Source organism: Oncorhynchus clarkii, chromosome 9 (genome assembly GCF_045791955.1).
Source record: "Oncorhynchus clarkii lewisi isolate Uvic-CL-2024 chromosome 9, UVic_Ocla_1.0, whole genome shotgun sequence".
In the NCBI taxonomy this organism is placed as follows: domain Eukaryota; kingdom Metazoa; phylum Chordata; class Actinopteri; order Salmoniformes; family Salmonidae; genus Oncorhynchus; species Oncorhynchus clarkii.
In genome coordinates, this window is record NC_092155.1 from 69,557,114 (window position 1) to 69,569,910 (window position 12,797).

A 12,797-nucleotide genomic window follows, 5' to 3' on the forward strand; every position below is an offset into this window, starting at 1 on the left:
GGGTGACTAAGAATATAACAGTACAGGTAGTGATAGAGATAAAAGAATGACGATGAAGAAGAAGAGAGAGGGGGATAAAGGAACAAAAGAGTGTAAGATAGGATGGAAAGAAAGGAGCCCTAATGACGTGGCAAAGGGTTGTGTCTTAGAGAGAGACAGAGAGGGAGGGAGGATGGGGAAGAGAGTGAGAAAGAGGGATAGACTGCTCCCAAGCACGGTACAGTACACTTCAACGCTACCCTGGAGAGAGAGAGAACACCATGACTGAGTAGCAGCGCGAGAGAGAGAGAGAGAGAGAGAGAGAGAGAAAAAGAAAGAAAGAGAGCGAGGGAGAGAGAGAGCACTCTCTTCCTACCTTCAACTGAGTAAGTACCCACCCTATTCGACATCGCTTTCTCTCTCAAGACTATTCAGCTGCTTCTCTTCTACTCTATTATCTCTGGTCATTCATTCTGCAGAGAACATAACATTCATATTGTTTGTTTTATCTTGACTTGTTCTTATATTTAAACTTGGGAGTATTTTCTTCTTTCTTTATCAAGATTATACCCATCAAAATCTGAAAAGAGTTGATCTACCAGTACATCGAGATGAAAATAGAATCTTATCACCTTCCTACATCGGCTACCGCTTCTGTTAATATGTTTAGCACTCTGGGGCAATCTCCTGGGTAGCGGCTTTAGGAATGTGGTGGTGTGGTGATAAGGGGTGCAACTGTGCATGTTAAGCAATATAAAATCTGATTGAATATTTCATTGTTCCTTCACTCAAGCTTACAGACAGTAATATCAGTCTGATGTCCAGTGACAGGGCTCTTGCTACATTGCTGATATTGCTGGTGAATGGTCCTGGTGTATTCTGGGATATTAGTTGCAGAATATGGGGTGGGTTAGTGCTGTTCTGTTCAGTTGCTGAGGAGAGGCAGGGCAGGTGTGGAGAAGAAGCTTTGCTGAGGGGCGCACAGTATACTGGCTGGTATATCATGCTTTCTCCTCTCTGTGCTGCATGCGTGTGTGTGTGTGTGTGTGTGTGTGTGTGTGTGTGTCTGTGTGTGTGTGTGTGTGTGTGTGTGTGTACTTAGTGTGTGTGGCATGCGCTCAGTGTGTGTGTCCTCTGTGTGTGTGCTCAGTGTGTGTGGCATGCACTCATTGTGTGTGTGCGCTCAGTGTGTGTGTGTGTGTGTGTGTGTGTGTGTGTGTGCTCAGTGTGTGTGTGCTCAGATTGTCTGTGTTCAGTGTGTGTGTGAGTGTGAGTGTGCTGTGCGTGGGGGGACGGAGTGCATTTGGGACTGCTAGGCTTCCTGTGTGGGGTCAATTAAGTACTGCATGAGACAGATCACTAAAAGCCTGTCCCGTGAGGAGTGCTTTGTGTGTGTATGTGTATGTATGTGTGTGTGTATGTGTGTGTGCATGTTTGCTTATGTGTGTGTGTGTGCATTGGTGTTTGCGTACCTGCGTGTGTGCCCGTGTATTTGTGTGTGAGTACTGGTGTGTCAGTGTGCAATGCTTTGATTAAATTTGATGAACTAGCACAGTTCCTGTCTCTCGCTGCCTCTTTCCTGTCTCAAGAAATAGGCTCTCTAGTCACTCTGCAGGTCATTTTCTAATGGAATACTTCATGGAAATATAATAGAAATGTGTTTCGTCTATAAAGCTGGTTACACGTTATCTTAACTTTAATGAATAAGCCTGCTTATAAATGTTTTTAAATCCTTTATATGCCAAATTTTGAAACATTATAAAGGCTCATACATGTTATAACAAGTTAGAAAGCATTATACAGGCCTCTCGGGTGGCGCAGTGGTTAAGGGCTCTGTACTGCAGCGCCAGCTGTGCCATCAGAGACTCTGGGTTTGCGCCCAGGCTCTGTCGGAGGTCTGTGGGGCGACGCACAATTGGCCTAGCGTCGTCCAGGTTAGGGAGGGCTTGGCCGGTAGGGATGTCCTTGTCTCATCGCGCACCAGCGACTCCTGTGGCGGGCCGGGCGCAGTGCACGCTAACCAAGGTTGCCAGGTGCACTGTGTTTCCTCCGACACATTGGTGCGGCTGGCTTCCGGGTTAGAAGCAGTGCGGCTGGTTGGGTTGTGTATCGGAGGACGCATGACTTTCAACCTTTGTCTCTCCCGAGCCCGTACGGGAGTTGTTGCGATGAGACAATTGGATACCATGAAATTGGAGAGAAAAAGGGGTAAAATTCAACAACAACAAAAAAAAGAGAAAAAAAAGAAAGCATACATGCAGGCTTTAACCTGTGTTACCCTGTTGGTTTGCAGGGCATATCTGGGACATCACTCAACCCTATATTTTACACATCACCAATTCACCAAGCTGAATGACATAACCAGTTACTAGAACCTCCATCCACTGAAAGGTTCTCCAGGGCTGGAACCTCCATCCACTGATAGGTTCTCCAGTGTTATAACCTCCATCCACTGATAGGTTCTCCAGTGTTATAACCTCCATCCACTGACAGGTTCTCCAGGGTTAGAACCTCCATCCACTGACAGGTTCTCCAGGGTTAGAACCTCCATCAACTGACAGGTTCTCCAGGGTTAGAACCTCCATCCACTGACAGGTTCCCCAGGGTTAGAACCTCCATCCACTAACAGGTTCTCCAGAACTGGAACCTCCATCCACTGACAGGTTCTCCAGGGTTAGAACCTCCATCCACTGACAGGTTCCCCAGGGTTAGAACCCCCATCCACTGACAGGTTATCCAGGGTTAGAACCTCAATCTACTGACAGGTTCTCCAGGGCTGGAACCTCCATCCACTGACATGTTTCCCAGGGCTAGAATCATCATGCCAACTACACTCATAGCTGAGTATTAACCTTATCCATAATAATATAACATCTGACTTAGATAAAGGATACGATTTGAAACATTGTTTTAGAGGGGAACAATATACAGGACCAGTCTTTGACTAGTTTTTACATTCTAGAATAATAGTGAAGACATCAAAACTATGAAATAACATGTGTTAAACAAAGTGTTAAACAAATCTAAATATATTTTATATTTGAGATTCTACAAAGTAGCCACCGTTGGTCTTGATGACAGCTTTGCACACTCTTGGCATTCTCTCAACCTGGAATGCATTTCAATTAACAGGTGTGCCCTGTTTAAAAGTTCATTTGGGGGATTTCTTTCCTTCTTAATGCATTTGAGCCAATCAGTTGTGTTGTGACATGGTAGGGGTGGTATACAGAAGAAAGCCCTATTTGGTAAACAACCAAGTCCATATTATGGCAAGAACAGCTTGAATAAGCAAAGAGAAACGACAGTCCATCATTACTTTAAGACATAAAGATCAGTCAATCCGGAAAATGTCAAGAACTTTGAAAGTTTCTTCAAGTGCAGTCGCAAAAACCATCAAGCGCTGTGATGAAACTGGCTCTCATGAGGCCACAGGAAAGGAAGACCCAGAGTTACCTCTGATGCAGAGGATAAGTTCATTAGAGTTAATTGCACCTCAGATTGCAGGCCAAATAAATGCTTCACAGAGTTCAAGTAACAGACAGAGGAGACCGTGGAAATCTGTCCTTTGGTCTGATGAGTCCAAAGATTTTTGGTTCCAACTGCCCTGTCTTTGTGAGACGCAGAGTAGGTAAACAGATGATCTCTGCATATGCGGTTCCCACCGTGAAGCATTGGAGGAGGATGTGTGATGGTGTGGGGGTGCTTTGCTAGTGACACTGTCTGTGACACTTAACCAGAATGGCTAACACAGCATTCTGCAGCGATACACCATCCCATCTGGTTTGCACTTAGTGGGACTATCATTTGTTTTTCAACAGGACAATGACCCAACACACCTCCAGGCTGTTTAAGGGCTATTTGACCAAGTGATGTAGTGTTGCATCAGATGACCTGGCTTCTACAATTACCAAACCTCAACCCAATTGAGATGATTTGGGATGAGTTGGACTGCAGAGTGAAGGAAAAAGCAGCCAACAAGTTCTCAGCATATGTGGGAACTCCTTCAAGACTGTTGGAAAGGCATTCCTCATGAAACAGTGTTTGGTGATGTATTGCCATACAGGATGCAGGTAGCACAGTGCTGTGGGTCTAGGTACAAGGCTGATATGGGTCTATCTAAGATGTAATTATAATATGAAGGGTGCAGGCAGCACGGTACTGTACTGTAGCTACACATCATGGCTGTATATGGGATAGCTCCAGTAGATTCTCAGTAGAGATTCTTTGAAGCAGCAGATTGGTTGAGTCTGGTGGATGACTCTGTGTGGGGATAGGCCCTCAGCCAGCCAGGGAGCATAGTGGACTAGGTTTGAAAACTAGGTTTGAAATGGCACCATATGGCACAGAATATTCCCAATATAGTGACAAAAGTAGTGCACAACATAGGGAAACCCTGGTCAAAAGTAGTGCACAACAAAGGGAAACCAGGGTCAAAAGTAGTGCACAACATAGGGAAACCCTGGTCAAAAGTAGTGCACAACATAGGGAAACCCTGGTCAAAAGTAGTGCACAACAAAGGGAAACCCTGGTCAAAAGTAGTGCACAACAAAGGGAAACCCTGGTCAAAAGTAGTGCACAACAAAGGGAAACCCTGGTCAAAAGTAGTGCACAACATAGGGAAACCCTTGTCAAAAGTAGTGCACAACAAAGGGAAACCCTGGTCAAAAGTAGTGCACAACATAGGGAAACCCTTGTCAAAAGTAGTGCACAACATAGGGAAACCCCTCCTGCTCCTTCTGCTGTAACGTATTCCTCTGTCTATGTAGGGTATTCCTCTGTCTATGTAGCGTATGTCTCTGTCTATGTAGCGTATTCCTCTATCTATGTAGCGTATTCCTCTGTCTATGTAGCGTATTCTTCTGTCTATGTAGCGTATTCCTGTCTATGTAGCGTATTCCTCTGTCTATGTAGCGTATTCCTCTGTCTATGTAGCGTATTCCTCTGTCTATGTAGCGTATTCCTGTCTATGTAGCGTATTCCTCTGTCTATGTAGCGTATTCCTCTGTCTATGTAGCGTATTCCTGTCTATGTAGCGTATTCCTCTGTCTATGTAGCGTATATATCTGTCTATGTAGCGTATATATCTGTCTATGTAGCATATTCCTCTGTCTATGTAGCGTATTCCTCTGTCTATGTAGCGTATTCCTGTCTATGTAGCGTATTCCTCTGTCTATGTAGCGTATTCCTCTGTCTATGTAGCGTATTCCTCTGTCTATGTAGCATATTCCTCTGTCTATGTAGCGTATATATCTGTCTATGTAGCGTATTCCTCTGTCTATGTAGCGTATATATCTGTCTATGTAGCGTATTCCTCTGTCTATGTAGCGTATTCCTCTGTCTATGTAGCGTATATATCTGTCTATGTAGTGTATATATCTGTCTATGTAGCGTATTCCTCTGTCTATGTAGCGTATATATCTGTCTATGTAGCGTATTCCTCTGTCTATGTAGCGTATTCCTCTGTCTATGTAGCGTATTCCTCTGTCTATGTAGCATATTCCTCTGTCTATGTAGCGTATTCCTCTGTCTATGTAGCGTATATATCTGTCTATGTAGCGTATTCCTCTGTCTATGTAGCGTATATATCTGTCTATGTAGCGTATATATCTGTCTATGTAGCGTATTCCTCTGTCTATGTAGCGTATTCCTCTGTCTATGTAGCGTATTCCTCTATCTATGTAGTGAATGTCTCTGTCTATGTAGCGTATTCCTCTGTCTATGTAGGATATTCCTCTGTCTATGTAGCATATTCCTCTATCTATGTAGTGAATGTCTCTGCCTATGTAGCGTATTCCTCTGTCTATGTAGCGTATTGCTCTGTCTATGTAGCGTATATATCTGTCTATGTAGCATATTACAGTCTATGTAGCGTATTCCTCTGTCTATGTAGCGTATTCCTCTGTCTATGTAGCGTATTCCTATGTCTATGTAACGTATTCCTCTGTCTATGTAGGGTATTCCTCTGTCTATGTAGCGTATTCCTCTGTCTATGTAGCGTATATATCTGTCTATGTAGCGTATTCCTCTGTCTATGTAGCGTATATATCTGTCTATGTAGCGTATATATCTGTCTATGTAGCGTATTCCTCTGTCTATGTAGCGTATTCCTCTGTCTATGTAGCGTATTCCTCTGTCTATGTAGCGTATATATCTGTCTATGTAGTGTATTCCTCTGTCTATGTAGCGTATATATCTGTCTATGTAGCGTATTCCTCTGTCTATGTAGCGTATATATCTGTCTATGTAGCGTATTCCTCTGTCTATGTAGCATATTCCTCTGTCTATGTAGCGTATATATCTGTCTATGTAGCGTATTCCTCTGTCTATGTAGCATATTCCTCTGTCTATGTAGCGTATATATCTGTCTATGTAGCGTATTCCTCTGTCTATGTAGCGTATATATCTGTCTATGTAGCGTATTCCTCTGTCTATGTAGCGTATATATCTGTCTATGTAGCGTATTCCTCTGTCTATGTAGCGTATTCCTCTGTCTATGTAGCGTATATATCTGTCTATGTAGCGTATTCCTCTGTCTATGTAGCGTATATATCTGTCTATGTAGCGTATTCCTCTGTCTATGTAGCGTATTCCTCTGTCTATGTAGCGTATTCCTCTGTCTATGTAGCATATATATCTGTCTATGTAGCGTATTCCTCTGTCTATGTAGCGTATATATCTGTCTATGTAGCGTATATATCTGTCTATGTAGCGTATTCCTCTGTCTATGTAGCGTATTCCTCTGTCTATGTAGCGTATTCCTGTCTATGTAGCGTATTCCTCTGTCTATGTAGCATATTCCTCTGTCTATGTAGCGTATTCCTCTGTCTATGTAGCATATTCCTCTGTCTATGTAGCATATTCCTCTGTCTATGTAGCGTATTCCTCTGTCTATGTAGCGTATTCCTCTGTCTATGTAGCGTATTCCTCTGTCTATGTAGCATATATATCTGTCTATGTAGCGTATTCCTCTGTTAAATAAAGGTTAAAAAAGTAATAATAGTAATAAAATAATAATTGCATCAGGAATATTTCTAGCCGTAACTGGAGAAGAGACACCTATTTAACAGCGGGCATACAGGCAGACGTGTGTGTGTCTGTTTGTTTGTGTGTGTCTGTGTGTGTGTTTCAAGTTTTTAAGTTTTATTAGTTGTACATACGGGATACCTCATGCTCCGATAGGAAGGGAGGAGCAAAATGGAGTCGTGGTCAGATTTGCCAAAGGGAGGGCGGGGGAGGGCCTTGTATTCATCGCGGAAGTTAGAGTAGCAGTGATCCAGTGTTTTGCCAGTTTTGCTCCTCCCTTCCTATAGGCAGAAACTCAAACAGGATGTACCCCGATGAGGACCATTCAACGCTGGTCTGACCAATCGGAATCCACGCTTCAAGATTGTCTTGATCACGCGGACTGGGGCATGTTCTGAGGTAGCCTCAGAGAATAAAATTGATTTATACGCTGATACTGTGAGTGAGTTTCTAAGGAAGTGCATAGGAGATGTTGTACCCACTGTGACTATTAAAACCTATCCTAACCAGAAACCGTGGATAGATGGCGGCATTCGCACAAAACTGAAAGCACGAACCACCGCATTTAACCATGGAAAGGTGACTGGGTATATGGCCAAATACAAACAGTGTAGTTATTCTCTCAGCAAGGTAATCAAACAAGCGAAATGTCAGTATAGAGAAAAAGTGGAGTCGAAATTCAACGGCTTAGACACGAGACATATGTGGCAGGGTCTACAGACAACTCAGTAGTGTGAAGTAGTGTAATGAGCTCATAAAAGATGGAAGGAACATGTTAAATCACATACAGGTCTTTGGAGTGAAGGCAACTGCCCTAATGACTAACTGGCTGTGATCATCTCTGTACAGTGTAGTGTTCACAGATACTGTCTGATGGTATATCTGGCTTCAATGAATTTGAATGGTCAAAGACATGAGCTCATAGAAGACAGGAGGAACAGGTGGAATCACACCCAGGCCAGGGTTGTGGACTGGAGTGGAGGAACAGGTGGAATCACACCCAGGCCAGGGTTGTGGACTGGAGTGGAGGAACAGGTGGAATCACACCCAGGCCAGGGTTGTGGACTGGAGTGGAGGAACAGGTGGAATCACACCCAGGCCAGGGTTGTGGACTGGAGTGGAGGAACAGGTCGAATCACACCCAGGCCAGGGTTGTGGACTGGAGTGGAGGAACAGGTCGAATCACACCCAGGCCAGGGTTGTGGACTAGAGTGGAGGAACAGGTCGAATCACACCCAGGCCAGGGTTGTGGACTGGAGTGGAGGAACAGGTTGAATCACACCCAGGCCAGGGTTGTGGACTGGAGTGGAGGAACAGGTCGAATCACACCCAGGCCAGGGTTGTGGACTAGAGTGGAGGAACAGGTCGAATCACACCCAGGCCAGGGCTGTGGACTGGAGTGGAGGAACAGGTTGAATCACACCCAGGCCAGGGTTGTGGACTAGAGTGGAGGAACAGGTGGAATCACACCCAGGCCAGGGTTGTGGACTGGAGTGGAGGAACAGGTCGAATCACACCCAGGCCAGGGTTGTGGACTAGAGTGGAGGAACAGGTCGAATCACACCCAGGCCAGGGTTGTGGACTAGAGTGGAGGCAACTGCCATAATGACTTCACATGATCTGATCTTTTTGGTCAGTAGGTCTGGTAAGTAGGTCTTTTTGGTCAGTAGGTGTCCACTGTCTGATCAAATATCTGGTTTCAGTGGATTTGGTATAGTTGTGTGGAGTCGTCCAATTCCACTATGCTCTCTCTCTCAAGCGATTTCTACAATACGCAGTGAACTTTGACAAACCTCAGTCCCAGCCATCCTTCTAGAATCGTTCCACCCCCACCTACCCTCCTATCCACCCAGCTTCCAAGGATTGTCACGGGTGTTTAGATATGCGCGGTACCAGGGAGAAGAGAGGAGGAGAGGAAGGAGAATGGAGGGAGGCTATATTTAGAAAAACCAACTCACAGCAAAAAAAAATATGCCGTTTTCAATCTCCAGTCCTTCGGCTGCTGAGATCTACTGAAACTCTCTCTTTTTTTCTCTCTCTCCCCCACTTTCTCTCTTTCTCTCTATCCCACCACTCTCTCTGCTACCCCACTCTCTCCTTTTTACTTCTCTCTGTCTCTCTCTCCCCTTCTCTATCTCTCTCTTCCCTTTTCTCTCTCTCTCTCTCTCTCTCTCTCTCTCTCTCTCTCTCTCTCTTTCTCTCCATCCCACCACTCTCCCTGCTTCCTCTCTGTTTCTCTCTCTGTTTCTCTCTCTCCCCCCCCCTCTCTCTCTCTCTCTCTCTCTCTCTCTCTCTTCCCTTCTCTCTCCATCCCACCACTCCCTGCTTCCTCTGTTTCTCTCTCTATTTATCTCCATCCCGTCACTCTCCATGCCACCTCACTCCCTCCTTTTCACTCTGTTTTTTCCTTCATTCTCTATTTTTCTTCCTCTCTCATTCCCCTCCCTCTGAGTGAGTTAGAACTCCTCTGAGTGCGTTAGAACTCCTCTGCGCTTCAGTAGCTCTTCCAGCACAACACTAATGATGCAAATAGTCATCCCATCTTCTCTGTTCTAAGACCAAGGCGAGCTTGCTGTTCCTTACTAATGTGTGTCTGTGTGTGTGTGTGTGTGTGTGTGTGTGTGTGTGTGTGTGTGTGTGTGTGTGTGTGTGTGTGTGTGTGTGTGTGCGTGCGTGCGTGCGTGTGCGTGTGCTCGGCGTGCATATGTGTGTGTGTGTTTGAATGCAACACATACATAAAAATATAGCTCTGAGACATTTCAGCTGAAAGTTGTTGATGGGCTGAGTGCACTTTATTCTTAAGCAGCCAGAGTTGAATGAGAGGGAGAGTGGGCAGAGTGAATACTACCAGGTTAATGGCCCATCTAAAGTAGGGTCCTCAGTGCCTGGGGCAGCCTTAGTGGGATAGCTTACAGGCTGAGCTTTAGCCTCTAATAGAACTTGGTCAAGGCCAGGAACAACAGAGCTGGTGTGTTTGTCTGTGTGTGTGTTTGTCTGTGTGTGTGTTTGCGCTCGTGCGTCCGCATGCTTGTCTTGTGTTGCTCTGCCTTGCTCTGCTCTGCCATGCTCTGCTCTGCCTTGTGTTGCTCTGCCTTGCTCTGCTCTGTCTTGTGTTGCTCTGCCTTGCTCTGCTCTGTCTTGCATTGCTCTGCCTTGCTCTGCTCTGTCTTGCATTGCTCTGCCTTGCTCTGCTCTGTCTTGCATTGCTCTGCCTTGCTCTGCTCTGCCATGCTCTGCTCTGCCTTGTGTTGCTCTGCTCTGCCATGCTCTGCTCTGCCTTCTGTTGCTCTGCCTTGCTCTGCTCTGCCTTGTGTTGCTCTGCCTTGCTCTGCTCTGCCATGCTCTGCTCTGCCTTGCTCTGCTCTGCCTTGTTCTGCCTTGCTCTGCTCTGCCTTGCTCTGCCTTGTGTTGCTCTGCCTTGCTCTGCTCTGCCTTGCTCTGCTCTGCCTTGCTCTGCTCTGCCTTGCGTTGCTCTGGATTGCTCTGCTCTGCCTTGTGTTGCTCCTCCTTGCTTTGCTCTGTCTTGCGTTGCTCTGCCATACTCTTCTCTGCCTTGTGTTGCTCAGCCTTGCTCTGCCTTGCTCTGCTCTGCTTTGCGTTACTTTGCCTTGCATGCTACCTCAGGGAGTGACACCCCTGCCCCATGCAAGTTCCGGGCTCGGCTGGGCCCGCACCCAAGGTTAAGAGAAAATGTAGGTTAGACTGGGCTTTCAAACCCTGGCGGGCAGCCAGTCCAGGAGATGGACAACTCCAGTTACAAAGCCAAAAGTCCTCGATGGCTGACCATGCGGATACAGGAGTGCCATCTGGAATGGCGGATGAAGGCTGCAACTGATAACTGACAAAAATGTTTCCACCCACTCCGGTAAATCGCTCTGGTTAAGAGCGTCTGCTAAATAACTGTGTAACATAAATGTACATCTCTCACTATAGGATGATAATGACTCATCCCCTGCATCTCTATAGCTCCATGATGCTGACTCATCCCCTGCATCTCTATAGTTCCATGATGCTGACTCATCCCCTGCATCTCTATAGTTCCATGATGCTGACTCATCCCCTGCATCTCTATAGCTCCATGATGTTGACTCATCCCCTGCAACTCTATAGTTCCATGATGTTGACTCATCCCCTGCAACTCTATAGCTCCATGATGCTGACTCACCCCCTGCATCTCTATTGCTCCATGATGCTGACTCATCCCCTGCAACTCTATAATTCCATGATGCTGACTCACCCCCTGCATCTCTATAGCTCCATGATGCTGACTCATCCCCTACAACTCTATAGTCCCATGATGCTGACTCACCCCCTGCATCTCTATAGCTCCATGATGCTGACTCATCCCCTGCATCTCTATAGTTCCATGATGCTGACTCATCCCCTGCATCTCTATAGTTCCATGATGCTGACTCATCCCCTGCATCTCTATAGTTCCATGATGCTGACTCATCCCCTGCAACTCTATAGTTCCATGATGCTGACTCATCCCCTGCATCGCTATAGCTCCATGATGCGGACTCATCCCCTGCAACTCTATAGTTCCATGATGCTGACTCATCCCCTGCAACTCTATAGCTCCATGATGCTGACTCATCCCCTGCAACTCTATAGCTCCATGATGCTGACTCGTCCCCTGCATCTCTATAGTTCCATGATGCTGACTCATCCCCTGCAACTCTATAGCTCCATGATGCTGACTCATCCCCTGCATCTCTATAGCTCCATGATGTTGACTCATCCCCTGCAACTCTATAGTTCCATGATGCTGACTCACCCCCTGCATCTCTATAGCTCCATGATGCTGACTCATCCCCTACAACTCTATAGTCCCATGATGCTGACTCACCCCCTGCATCTCTATAGCTCCGTGATGCTGACTCATCCCCTGCATCTCTATAGCTCCATGATGCTGACTCATCCCCTGCAGCTCTATAGTTCCATGATGCTGACTCACCCCCTGCAACTCTATATCTCCATGATGCTGACTCATCCCCTGCAACTCTATAGTTCCATGATGCTGACTCATCCCATACTCTATAGATCCATGATGCTGACTCACCCCCTGCAACTCTATAGCTCCATGATGCTGACTCATCCCCTGCAACTCTATAGTTCCATGATGCTGACTCATCCCATACTCTATAGCTCCATGATGCTGACTCACCCCCTGCATCTCTATAGCTCCATGATGCTGACTCATCCCCTGCAACTCTATAGCTCCATGATGCTGACTCATCCCCTGCATCTCTATAGTTCCATGATGCTGACTCAACCCCGGCATCTCTATAGCTCCATGATGCTGACTCACCCCCTGCAACTCTATAGTTCCATGATGCTGACTCATCACCTGCAACTCTATAGCTCCATGATGCTGACTCATCCCCTGCATCTCTATAGTTCCATGATGCTGACTCAACCCCGGCATCTCTATAGCTCCATGATGCTGACTCATCCCCTGCAACTCTATAGCTCCATGATGCTGACTCATCCCCTGCATCTCTATAGTTCCATGATGCTGACTCAACCCCGGCATCTCTATAGCTCCATGATGTTGACTCATCCCCTGCATCTCTATAGCTCCATGATGCTGACTCATCCCCTGCATCTCTATAGCTCCATGATGCTGACTCACCCCCTGCATCTCTATAGCTCCATGCATCACCTCTTTGTCAAGAGAATGGTGCAGCACTGGGCATCCACACTGAAACCTGCCCTGCTTTCTGTCTGTGTCTGTGTCTGTAAGAGAGGGGATGCTGGAAGCTATAGAGGTAGGACCAGGCTGTCGCCGTAGT

General features: G+C 46.2%; 1 protein-coding gene across 1 annotated transcript in view; it reads left to right on the plus strand.

Annotated features, from left to right (window-relative positions):
- The first annotated feature begins 224 nt into the window (after positions 1-224).
- LOC139416846 (voltage-dependent L-type calcium channel subunit beta-4-like) overlaps positions 225-12,797 on the plus strand; it is a 34,560-nt gene continuing 21,987 nt past the window's right edge. The window contains exon 1 of the mRNA XM_071165958.1: positions 225-365. The gene's annotated coding sequence lies outside the window, so the exon portion shown is untranslated. The remainder of the gene's footprint in view (positions 366-12,797) is intronic.